Source organism: Phycodurus eques, chromosome 12, assembly GCF_024500275.1.
Source record: "Phycodurus eques isolate BA_2022a chromosome 12, UOR_Pequ_1.1, whole genome shotgun sequence".
Lineage (NCBI taxonomy): Eukaryota > Metazoa > Chordata > Actinopteri > Syngnathiformes > Syngnathidae > Phycodurus > Phycodurus eques.
The window spans coordinates 14850001-14862651 of record NC_084536.1 but is presented as its reverse complement, the minus strand read 5'-3'; the positions used below and the strand labels follow the sequence as shown (position 1 = coordinate 14862651).

The 12651-nt window shown below is 41.7% G+C and overlaps 1 protein-coding gene across 2 annotated transcripts in view; it reads left to right on the top strand.

Annotated features, from left to right (window-relative positions):
- Positions 1 to 1200: 1200 nt before the first annotated feature.
- LOC133410350 (activin receptor type-1-like) overlaps positions 1201 to 12651 on the top strand; it is a 47081-nt gene continuing 35630 nt past the window's right edge. The window contains exons 1-2 of one of the 2 annotated variants that reach the window (XM_061691408.1): positions 1201 to 1322; positions 1490 to 1614. The gene's annotated coding sequence lies outside the window, so the exon portion shown is untranslated. The remainder of the gene's footprint in view (positions 1323 to 1489; positions 1615 to 12651) is intronic. The other variant, XM_061691409.1, reaches the window with a different exon arrangement.

Genomic DNA, 12651 nt, shown 5'->3' with positions numbered 1-12651 from the left:
AGCTGGACCATGCTGCCCACCCTTTCACCAAAAAGGACAACCTTTGTGATGACTCCATTTTATTGGTTTATTTTATTATTATTTTTAGCTGCGTATAGTGTTGGGTAGTTTAGTTTTTGTATTTAGGTTAGATGTATTATTATTATTGTTTTCCATTTTAGTTACTTTTATTGATGCTTGGTTATTTTAGTTTGTTTTAGTTAACTTTAGTTATTTCAGATTCATTTTCGTTGAGTTACATTTTTGTTGATTTTATTTAGGTATTTTAATCTAGTTAATTTATTTAAGTTTATTGTTATATTTTGTTTAGTTGTTTTAGTTTTTTTTAGCTTATTGTGGTTGAGTTATTTAAGTTTAGTTGTTTTAGATTTACATTTTTATGAGTTTGATTATTTCAGTTAGAAATTATTTTAGTTAATTTTCTATATAGTTTATTTTATTTTAGTTTATTGTTGTAATTTAGTTTTTATTGTTTGTTTTAGTTCAGTTATTACTTTGTTTTAGTTTATATCACTGAATTTTAGTTTAGTTTTTAAAATTACATTACATAAAAGAAAAAAAGCGTATGTTTACATGGAAACAAAATAAGGATAAAAAAGGAGCAGAGAGAAGAATAAACTTATATTTTCTGCCCCTTTATAGAGGAAAGCTTTTACATTTGATTTCACATTTAAATTTCGCCTCTTTTCAACGAAATCCACCTAAATTATGTTTAACCTATTTATCTTTATTAACCCTTTCACAATTATTTAATATCCTCGGTTTAATGAGCGTTTTAAACATTAAGATTCACTCTTTTGTTTCTTGGTTTTGATTTATTAATTTTATTTTTCCTTGAATTTGTTTTAGATTTGTCATTTTAAGTTTAGTCGTTTTGGTTTACATTCGTTTTAATTACTGCACTGTTACTGTTATACAGTATGTTGGTTTCGTTGTTCGATTTTACTTTGGTTTATTTTAGAGTAGTTGTTTTGTTTCGTTCAGCTCAGTTCGTTTTATTTAAAAAGTGCCGGTCGTTTGTTTTCTTTTATTTTTTACATTACATTAGTGTACAAGTGTAGTGTCGTGTATCATTTCCTAACTTGATTTTATTTCGAAACTGTTTGCCCCGGAAACGACTTAGTTTTATCTTGAAAGTGTTCGCCGGAAGCCCCCCGTACTCCGTGTCTCTCCGCATTGTGGGAAAATGAGTTTTTAGCAAACTTCCTGCCTGAGTCAATTCTGCTTACAAGCGTGTCCCCCGTCCTGTCTTCCTCCTCCTCCTCCGCCTTCGTTGACTGAGTAAGACTGACTTGAGAAGGAGAAGTCCAGACGGCTGTAACGTAAGAGGCTAAAAATGATATATAAATTAAAAAAATAAGGTCCGTAGTTTGTCTATTCTGACCCAGAGAGGCTAGGTAAAAAGTGAATTTGACGAAGCCGAAGCTAAGTGAATGAGTGACTGACTGAGTGCGTGGTTGTGGTGGGGGGAAATGTTGGCGCCGCGTAGCCGTCGCAGCGTCTCGGACTTCGGTGAACAGACTGGCTATTGTCGCTGAACGGCTCCGGGAGATGGACGACTCGCTCCGTTCGAGCACCCTCTTTTGAAGCACTTTGAAACGAAACTCCAACGAGGTGAGTATCGTAATGGCGTCTGCTGTCGCGTCAATGTAGTTTTTTTTCTCTCTTTTTTCCTTTTTTTTTTTTTTTTTTTCTTTCTTTGCCGTGTACGTTTGTATGTGAGGGTGGGAAGTTTGCTCGGAAGGGAGCTTCCAGACTTGTGCCTTTCTTGTATTTAATAAAGCCTGTAAAAACACGAACCATGTCACATATACACTAACACGACTCGGCATGTTATTGTTTTTTTTTCAGATATTTTTAGATAAATGCCTCGAGCCAAATAACTTGCAAACATCAAACAAGTCTGCGTCATTCCCAGAGTTCTAATTTCATAATGCAGCTTTTTAAAGTTGGCAACAAGTTGCGACTCGCATGTGCATTGTCATGCAAACAGTTCTTTTTGGGAGGGTAGTTCTTGCGTGATCGTGTGTGTGTGTGTGTCATCATCCCACGCTGGGCGCTTTTTTATTTATTTTTTATTTTTTTAACATCACAATCTCACAGTCCTGCAGGGGTGGAAGATGAGGAGGTGGTGGGGGTGAGTGGGTTTACACTACAATTTGCAGCCTGTATGGACGAAAGATAAATTGATAGACTTATTTTTTTTGCAGCACAGACCAGAGTCGATGCATTTTTGAACAGGGGTTCCCAAACTGGCAACGTCATAAAATGATGTATCTATTTTGCAAGGAACCAGAGTTTGCATCCAGAGCTGGAAAGGTCTATTTGAATTAATATGGTGTATTTTTGCAGCATGGACCAGAACAGATGAATCGAAACTGGACTTGGAACATGTCAAAACATGCTATGTTTTTGTATGTTTGGATCTATTTTGCAAGGGTCCAGATCTTGAGTATTTATCTGCAAAAGTTTATATTGCCGCTGTTGGATGGAAGACTATGTCCAGATTAAGTCATATTTTCTTTTCACAAATTGATCCTAAAGATCGGTGCCAATGTAGGTCTGTTATTTTTTAATAATTACCCATGTTAAGTTTCGAAAATGGCTTGAGAACTTTAACAATACAATTAGAGGTACCACAATTAACCGATTTAACTAATCGATCATCAAATTAATTTACAACTATTTTGATAATCGATGAATCGTTTAGAGACTTAGTTTAATATAAAATAGTCCAAATCCAGAAAATTTCAGCCTCTCAACAGTAAATATTCTCAGATTTCTGAAGTCATTCATGAAAGCAGACTGATTATCTTTGGGTTTAATCAAACTAAGACATTTGCGAACATCTTCTTTTACTTTGGAAAACAATTCATTTTTTCCCATTTTCAGAATCAGAATAATCTTTATTTGCCAAGCATTTCCAAAAAACACACGAGGAATTTGTCTCCGGTAATTGGAGCCGCTCTAGTACGACAACAGACAGTCAATTGACAGAGACTACTTTTGAGACATAAAGACATTGAGAAAAACAAACATGCCTGATATGTTATGGACCAAACCAAGAACTGAATCATAGTAAAAAAAAATGTTGCGTTTTCTACACTGTCAATTTGAAATTATGTTCTGTTTTGAATAAATGGATGGAACTTAGAAATGTTTTTATCCGATTCATCAATAATTAAAAGAAAAGTCACATTAATATAATCGTTAGTTGCAGCCCCAGTCCGTTTTGCGAGGAACCAGGTTTTGAATATGGATATTTTCAAGTTTGTTTGTGGGGGACAACATATGGATTATGTATTTTTGTTCCAAAATTGGGCCTAAAACGGGTTGCAAATGTCATCTTATGTCATCCATTATTTCATGTACACTATATGTTGCTTTGATGTCAAAAGTTGATATAGTTTAGTATGTTTCGATCCATTTTGTGAGGAATCTTACCAGATCTTTAATATAGATCTGGAAACTAGAATTTGGGATGTGGACTACAACTTAAGTTCCCAAATTTAAACCAAAAATTTTTTTGAATTATTTTTATCATTAGTTTACGTACATTATCAGTTGCACTTATGTCCATCCATCCATTTTATAGAGAGCTTGTCCTCCATTAGGGTCACGGTTCAGCTGTAGTCTCTCCCAGGTGACTTTGAGCAACAGGCAGGATACACTGGACTGGACACCAGCCAATAAACGATTAGCATGACCAATGTTATCCTAATAATTAATAAAATAATTCCCACAAATTTCTACTTTTCCAGTAAAAAGAAGTGCTAACGAACTTCACACTTTATAGGTGAAGGAGTGATGTTTTGTATCATAGGATGTGCAAAACGGACCCCACACTACTAATTATATACTCATACATCCATTTTCTATACTGATTACCCTTTTTAAGGTTGTGAAGAACTGGAGCCTATCCCAGCTAACTTTGCACAACAACACCCTGGACTGGTCGCCGGTCAATAACATGGCACATAAAGAAACAGAAAACCATTCACCCTCACATTCACACTGTCACTGACTGGGAAGGAACTGGATTCCGAATATGGATCTGAAAATGGAGCTAATAATGGATCTGAAAATTTAGCTGAAAATGTTCAGGGAACCCTAGATTGTAGACCCGCTGATGATGACTTCATTAGGGAGGCGTTGATTCTAGCTGCGACCGTTCCCAGATAATTGCAGTGATTAAAAGATGTGTGAACGTCTCACACCCAAGTGTTCCAGGTGACTGCTAGCATCATTGTGTCGCCCCCTCCTCCCCTAGGCACAACGCCCCCATCTTCCCACACCAGACACAAAGACGCATTAATCAAGTATGTATGTCTGGGGATTACTTGATTGTGTTCGTACTTGATTACACATCTGATGTAGTGGTTTAAACCTTTGCCAAACAACATGGATGAGACACTCAAGCTCAATATTGCCAGGTGAAGCTATACTTAAGGGACAAAATATAATCAGTAGGCTTGGCTTGAATCTTGGGCCCTTTTTCCACTTGGCACGGCTCTAGTAGCGCTTGTTAGTTTTCTTCTGGCAATTTGTAATATACAGTGACATGAAAAAAATATTGGCCCCCTTCTCAAATGCTTATATTTTTGCAATTTCACCAGTTTAATGTTTAAGACCATAAAACAAATGTAATATCAGATAAATATAACCCAAGTGAACTTACAATGCTGTTTTAAAATGTTTTCATTTATTAAGGGAAAGAAACAAACTATTCAAAATTACTGTCCTTGCGTGAAAAAGTAATGGCCCCCTAAACTTAATAACTGGTTAGGCCACCCTCAGCAGCAACACCTGAAATCAAACATTTTCTGTAACTGGCAATGAGTCTTTCACATCTCTGTGGGCCACTCTTCATTGCAGAATTGTTTAAATTCAGCAAAAATGGAGGGTTTTCGAGCATAATCGGCCTTTTTAAGTTCATGTCACTGCATTTCAGTCGGATTCAAGTCGGGACTTTGATGAGGCCACTCCAAAACCTTAATTTCGTTGTTTTAAGCCATTCAGAAGTTGACTTGGGGGGGGGGGGTGTTTTGGATCGTTATCTTGCTGCAGAACCCAAGTGTGCTTCAGCTTGAGGTCACAAACTGATGGCTGAACATTCTCTTTCAGGATTTTCTGTTAAAGAGCAGAATTAATGGTTCCATCCATCACAACAATTTGTCCAGGTCCTGAAGGAGAAAAGCAGCCCAAGACCATCACACTTCCACCACCATGTTTAACTGTTGGTATGATGTTCTTTCTCTGAAATGCTGTGCTGCATTTACGCCAGATGTAATGAGACACACAGCTTCCAAGAAGCTCAACGTTTATCTTGTCAGTCCGTATAATATTCTCCCAAAAGTGTAGGGAACCATTCAGATGTTTTTTTGTTTGTTTTAGTTTTGGCAAAAGTATTACTATTATTACAGTAGTATAGTATTATTAAGTTATGTTATTTTTAGTCAGCAGTGGTTTTCGCCTTTAAACTCTGCCATGAATGCCATTTTTGCCCAGTCTTTTCCTTATTGGTGTGTCATGAACACTGACTTTAACTGAGGCAAAAGGGAGCCTGCAGTTCTTTTAGAAGATGTACTGAGTTCCTTTGTGGCCTCCTGGATGAGCCATTGCTGTTCTCTTGGGGTAATCTTTGTAGGCCGGCCACTCCAGGGAAGGTGCACCACTGTTCCATGTTTTCTCTGTGAGGATAATGGCTCTCCCTATGGTTCGGTGGAATCCTAAAGCTTTAGAAATGGCTTTTATAACCCTTTCCAGACTGATAGATGTCAATTACTTTATTGCTTGACTTTTCTGGAATGTCTTTGGATCAAGTCATTTTGTTGCAGCTTTTTTAGATATTTTGCGCGATTTAATTTTCTCTGGACAGTTTCTTTTTAAGTAGTTTCTTGATTGAACAGGTCTGGAGGTAATCAGGCTTGGGTGTGATCAGTGAAAATTAGCCCGCAATTGTGATTAGCCACAATTATTTCATTATTTAACAAGGGAGGTGATTACTTTTTCACATAGGGCCCAGTAACTAATTAATGAGTTTTTCTTTCCTTAATAAAATAAATCATCATTTGAAAACCAGCATTTTAAGTTCACTTGGGTTATATATGTCTATTTACATTTGTTTGAGCTTAAACATTAAAGTGGAGAAACTATTTAAAAATATAAGAATTTTAGAAGAGGGCCAATACTTTTTCACGACACTAATCTAGTCAGTGGGACGTCCAAGTTTACTGAGCTGATGGTAAATATCTGTGGAGCGACCATCTGCCTCAGCCCGTTGGTATGAAATGGACAGACAATAGAGAGACAAAGGGTAGATAGAGAAAACTGGACAGAGGGCTTGAGCAGCTGGAGCAGTAATGAGAGAACAATGGGTACAACAACCGTCTTACCAACAACAGTAATAGTCTCATGCCGACAGCAACAACGACAGGATGATCTTTGACCACCTGATAATTAGCCCTGATTATTGATATGTTTGTACCCAATCACACTTAACCCTGTTGCAGTGTCTAAGCTCTGGATGACGCAATATTATAAACCACAGTCTCTGCTTTGCTGCAAGAGTCTCTTCTCCCTGTCCTTGGTCTCCTTGAGAATAATGTGTGTCCCCTTACGAACGCAAAAGGAATAAATACATCAGATCCTTGTTCTCCTTCATCGCTGGTATTTGTTAGTCTTCTTCGGGCTGATGAGTTCAATGTGTCGTGGTTTTGCTGCGTCCCGTGATACTATTTACAAGTAGAAAAATGGGTGCCCTGAGATTAGCCAAATAAAACATTGACTTCCAAAAGGCTCATTAGCCAGGGATCCTAATACTCAGTCTTTTTTAATATTCATCTAAATAGAATCTGAAACAGTCATAGTTACAATTCGTATGCAACTGTGCACATCCTCAAAGGTACAGTAAATGCAATCAAAAAACCCCAGATGTGCGAGTGGTTGATCGGCCTGCAGCCTCCCCCTGCTGCGGGCTCCCTAAAAATGTTGCCATTGTTAGCAATTAACTCAGCATTTTGTTTTGGGAAAAAAAGATCTGCACCACCATCATCATTCCTCCTGCTGATCCGCCCATGCAGAGCAGCCTGTGACTATTTTGGTTTGTCGATCTTCAGACAGCAACTTCGTCTGCTGGTTGTTGTCTCGGCTTGGTGTGTTCGGCGGCTTGCATCATTGAGCGTGGCTGATGGTAGTCTGATAGGAGGACGTCTGACAGGCCGGGCCGGGATTCTGACTAGTCCGACAGGTACCCAGACAATAGAGGAGAGGTTGTTTTGTGGAAAACCTATTTTGAAAAGTTCATTTCGTGTGGAATTGATTGTTGATTCATTGTGTCTTGAAGCAACAGTGTCTAAATGGGGTGCAAATTTACTGCAACTAGTGTTGATTTATGCATTTGTTGTCTCAAGAAGTCTTAACATGATGGCATCAGCTATGTTATTTGGTTCATAGCATTTAATATTTACGAAGTCTACATTATACTGCAAATGATTATGGGATTCGTGGCCACGTGAGCATACCATGTTAAAAGCAGAGTTTGGGTTCAGACCTATGATAGCAATTATTTTTAGGGTTTACACAATCAGGATTTTTGGGGCCGATCACAGGAAAAAAAGAAAAAAAACATAACCGATCCAATCACAAGATGGTGCAAAGTGTCTATTTAAATGACTTGTTCATTTAGTGTATATACTTGTGTACTGTATACTGAGTATCTTCAAAAATAATCTCTACTCAGGTCATGTATTCTAATCTGTCAGGTCAAACCAACATTACAACATGACAGAAATAATGGGTGCTAACCTACTATAATTAAATTAATTTATTGCAATTAAATTACTTCACACACAGTAAAACTTTAGAGCATGATTCGACAGAACGCTGGCATGTCTACATACAACCGTTAGTGGTAGCACTAGCTTGCTAGGCTACATAACGTTTTGTTGCCTGCTTGCGAGCCGTATCGTATTAAAAATACGTGAACATACCTCAAGCAATCCTTGAATTAAAGTCCTCTCCCGAACACCAGTGACCACCAGCACATGACACGTCCCCCCCCCCCCCCCCCTCCCCCCATTTTGTTCTTATAATACACCATGGTAACGGGTGTATCCGGTCACGTTTGAGCTGACAAGATAAAGCCCTTTTACCACGGATGTGGTGGTATCAGAATACAAGATTTTATTGGAGTAGTCTGACATAGTGCAATCGTGAAAGACCAAATTTATCTTAGTCTGATTCTTGCATTACGTATTGTCTGTCTCAGACGTGTTGTCCGTCCCACACCAGTGACGTTTTCTTTTTTTAAATAACTTTATTGATGGTCAGATATTTACAGTACTATGTGACGTTTTCTTTTTTTAAATAACTTTATTGATGGTCAGATATTTACATTACTACGTCAAAAGACACGTGAGAAGGCTAAAAATAAACCAGCTTTTGGATTCAAATATACTGTACATGATGGCGATGCAGAGTAAATGTCTTTGGGCGAATTATGATATTAAAGCTGATCCGCATAAAATGCTAATTATTGGCCGATACCGATCAAGCCGATCAGATAGGTGTAAAGTCAAATTATTTTGTGTGCAGAGTGATTTGATAGTCACAAGTAGCCTGCACTGTTGGGTCGGCACAGTATGCTCGTGAGGGGAAGTAGCTGGATCCAGAAATCAGAGTGGAGGGGGATGGAGTTCTCTGGGTGGTTTTGTGTGCATGTGCACATGCATTTGTGTGTGTGTCTGTATTGGTGAATGTGTGTGGTTGTGTGTGTACTTTTGTCCTTTGATGTTTGTGTGGACCACTTTTATTGTGGACATTTGTCTTTGTGGATGATCCCTATTCATTCATTCCCTTAGTGTGCGTGTCCGTGTTTGTGTGTGTGTATTTGGCACTTAGTGCCTGTATATGTGTACTCTTTTCTTTCTATGTTTGTGTGGCCCACTTTTATTGTGTGGATGTTTTTGCATGGGCGAATCACCTTGAGTGAGAGTAAGAGAGAGACTGACTGTAGGTGTGTGTACGTGGACACATTCTTGTCTTTCTGTGTTTCTGTGACCCAACTTTATTGTGGACAATTGTCTTTATTGGATGATCTCTAGTGATGCACTGAAATGAAAATTCTAATCCGAAACTGAAGAAACTATGGCCGAAAACAGAATCGCCAAAAGAAATTATGATGCCAGTTATTAGTAAAGTTAAATTTATGGCTATGACATTGTACTAACCTCACAATAGTTTTTTCATATCAGTCGATACAGATATACTGTATATTACGATATGAAATACTCCTTTTATTCTTAACCTTTTTTTTAAATTTACTTTCTGTCAAAAGTTGAACATGACAGGGAACTTTATACAACTGTCAGACAAATTACTCATGCAAAAGCTTTCAAGTTTTTAAATTCCAATTTATGCCAAAGGAGTTGGTAACGAGGGTCTAGGTTTAATCATCCACATGAATCCCTTATTCACAACTGTTCTAACTCCTGGCACATCCTTTTCGATACAATTTGTTTTTTTTGTTTTTTTTAATTTTGTTTTTTTTGCCCCATTTTTCCCTGATGGGGGGGTGCACGATGTCATCGTTGAAAAAGCTAGAAAAGCATGGCACTGTGGAGTTTTTTGGGTTTTGTAAAGTCTCACGAGAAACTGTAACAGAATAGTTTCCCACAGCTGCAGCAGTAGGCTACAAAGATTACCGCCTGTTGTGTCTCGCTGCTAATGTGCTGTGTAGCTTAACTTGGCATGATGGTTCTATTGACACCACATGATTGGTTCAGTGCCAATTAATTTGCATTCCATCCATCCATTTTTCTTCCGCTTATCCGAGGTCGGGTCGCAGGGGCAGTAGCAGACTTCTGTCTCCCCAGCCACTTCCTCCAGCTCTTCCGGGGGGGATCCCAAGGTGTTCCGAGGCCAGCTGGGAGACATAGTCTCTCCAGCATGTCCTGGGTCGTCCCTGGGGTGTCCTCGCGGTGGGACGTGCCCGGAACACCTCACCAGGGAGGTCCGAATCATATCCCCCAGCCACCTCATCTGGCTCCTCTTAATGTGGAGGAGCAGCGGCTCTACTCTTTGCTCCTTCTGGATGACCAAGCTTCTCATCCTATCTCTAAGGGAGAGCCATGACACCCTGCGGAGGAAGCACATTTTGGCCACTTGTATCCGGGATCTTGTTCTTTCGGTCCCGACCCACAGCTGCGCCTAGAAATCCTGTCCATAAAAGTAATGAACAGAATCGGTGACAAAGGGCAGCCTTGGCGGAGTCCAACCCTCACCGGAAAGCCCGATTTACTGCCAGCAATATGGACCAAACTCTGACATTGGTCGTAGAGGGACCGAACAGTCCGTATCAGGGGGTTCGGCACCCCATACTCCAGAAGCACCCCCACAGAACTCCCCGAGGGACACGGTCGACCGCCTTCTCAAAGTATACAAAACACATGTAGACTAGTTGGGCAACTCCCATGCACCCTCGAGGACCCTGCCGAGGGTGTAGAGCTGGTCCGCTCTTCCATGGCCAGGACGAAAACCACACTGCTCCTCCTGATTCTGAGATTCGACTTCCCGATGGACCCTCCTCTCCAGCACCCCTGAATAGACCTTCCCAGGGAGGCTGAGGAGTGTGATCCCCCTGGAACACACCCTCCCCTTTGTAAAAAGGGGGACCACCACAACAGTTTGCCAATCCAGAGGCACTGTCCCCGATGTCCGCGATGTTGCAGAGGCATGTCAACCAGGACATCCCCACAACATCCAGAGCCTTTAGGAAATCTGGTCGAATCTCATCCACCCCTGGGGCCTTGCCACCGAGGAGCTTTTTAACCACCTCGGTGACCTCAACCCCAGAGATAGGAGAGCCTGCCTCAGAGACCCCAGACTCTGCTTCCTCATGGGAAGGCGTGTCAGTGGAATTGAGGACGTCTTTGAAGTATTCTCCCCAATGACTGACAACGTCCCCAGTCGCGGTCAGCAGCGCCCCATCCCCACCATACACAGTGGAGATGGTGCAGTGCTTCCCTCTCCTGAGACGCCGGATGGTGGACCAGAATTTCCACAAAGCCGTCCGGAAGTCTTTCTCCATGGCCTCACCAAACTCCTCCCATGCCCAAGTTTTTGCTTCAGCGACCACTAAATCTGTATTCCGCTTGGCCAGTCGGTACCCATCAGCTGCCACAGGAGTCCCACAGGCCAAAAAGGCCCGATAGGACTCCTCCTTAAGCTTGAAGACATCCCTCACCGTTGGTGTCCTCCAACGGGTTCGGGAATTACCACCACGACAGGCACCGACCACCTTACGGCCACAGCTCCGATCAGCCGCCTCAGCAATGGAGGCACGGAACATGGTCCACTCGGACTCAATGTCCCAAGCCTCCCCCGGAACATGAGAAAAGTTCTGTCGGAGATGAGAGTTGAAACTCCTTCTGACGGGATTCTGCCAGATGTTCCCAGCAGACCCTCACAATACGTTTTGGCCTGCCAGGTCGGACCGGCTTCTTCCCCACCATTGGAGCCAACTGACCACCAGGTGGTGATCACTTGACAGCTCCGCCCCTCTCTTCACCCAAGTCTCCAAGAAATTTGGCCGCAAGTCCGATGACACACCCACAAAGTCAATCATTGAACTGCGACCTAGGTTGTCCTGGTGCCAAGTGCACTTGCGGACACAATCCGTGATGAGCACAGAAGTCCAATAACAGAACGATGGAGTCCCCAGCTGGAGCGCTCTCCAGCACCCCCTCCAAGGATTCCAAAAAGAGTGTGTACTCTGAACTGCTGTTTGGTGCGTAGGCACTAACAACAGTCAGGACCCGTCCCGCCACCCAAAGGCGGAGGGAGGCTACCCTCTCGTCCACTGGGGTGAACTCCAATGTAGAGGTGCCGAGCCGGGGGGGGGATAAGTATACCCACACTTACTCCGTGCCTCTCACTGTGGGCAACTGTGGAAGAGAGTCCAACCCCTCTCAAGAAGACTGGTACCAGAGCCCAAGCCGTGTGTGGAGGCGATATCTAGTCAGAACGTTGCGACCTCACACACCAGCTCGGGGTCCTTCTCTGCCAGAGAGGTGACATTCCATGTCCCAAGAGCTTCTGTCGCCAGGGATCGGATCGCCAAGCTCCCTGCCTTCGGCCACCACCCAGCTCACACTGCACCCAACGCCTATGTCCCCTCCCACAGGTGGTGAGCCCATTTTTTTCTATTTGATGGACCGCCGTAGCCTCTAAATAGCGAGACATAGACACCATCTTGAGACATCTTGACACCAGCGAGACATAGACACCATCAGACGTTGGTGGCCCCTCCGAGCTTTATCCAGAGAAGCGTGCGCTGGCTGCTTGTTTTGCTTGGGTCATCACAACATCCTGATTCAGCTGTTTTGTTTCGGCGGCAAAAGTCTTTCAGCCGAAAACCGAAAATGCACTTTTGGACCCTTTTCGGTGACCACATTTTCAGTGCATCCCTAATGATATCTATTCTTTCGCCACATTAGTGTGTGTTTGTGTGCGTCCGTCTGTAGGTACTTCATTCTGTCTGTTGGTGTGAGTATATGTGGATTTGTTTCTCTATTTTTGTGTGGCCCACCTTTACTGTTTGGACATTTGTCTGTGTGGGTCATCTCTGTTCTTTCCGTATCTGTCTGTGTG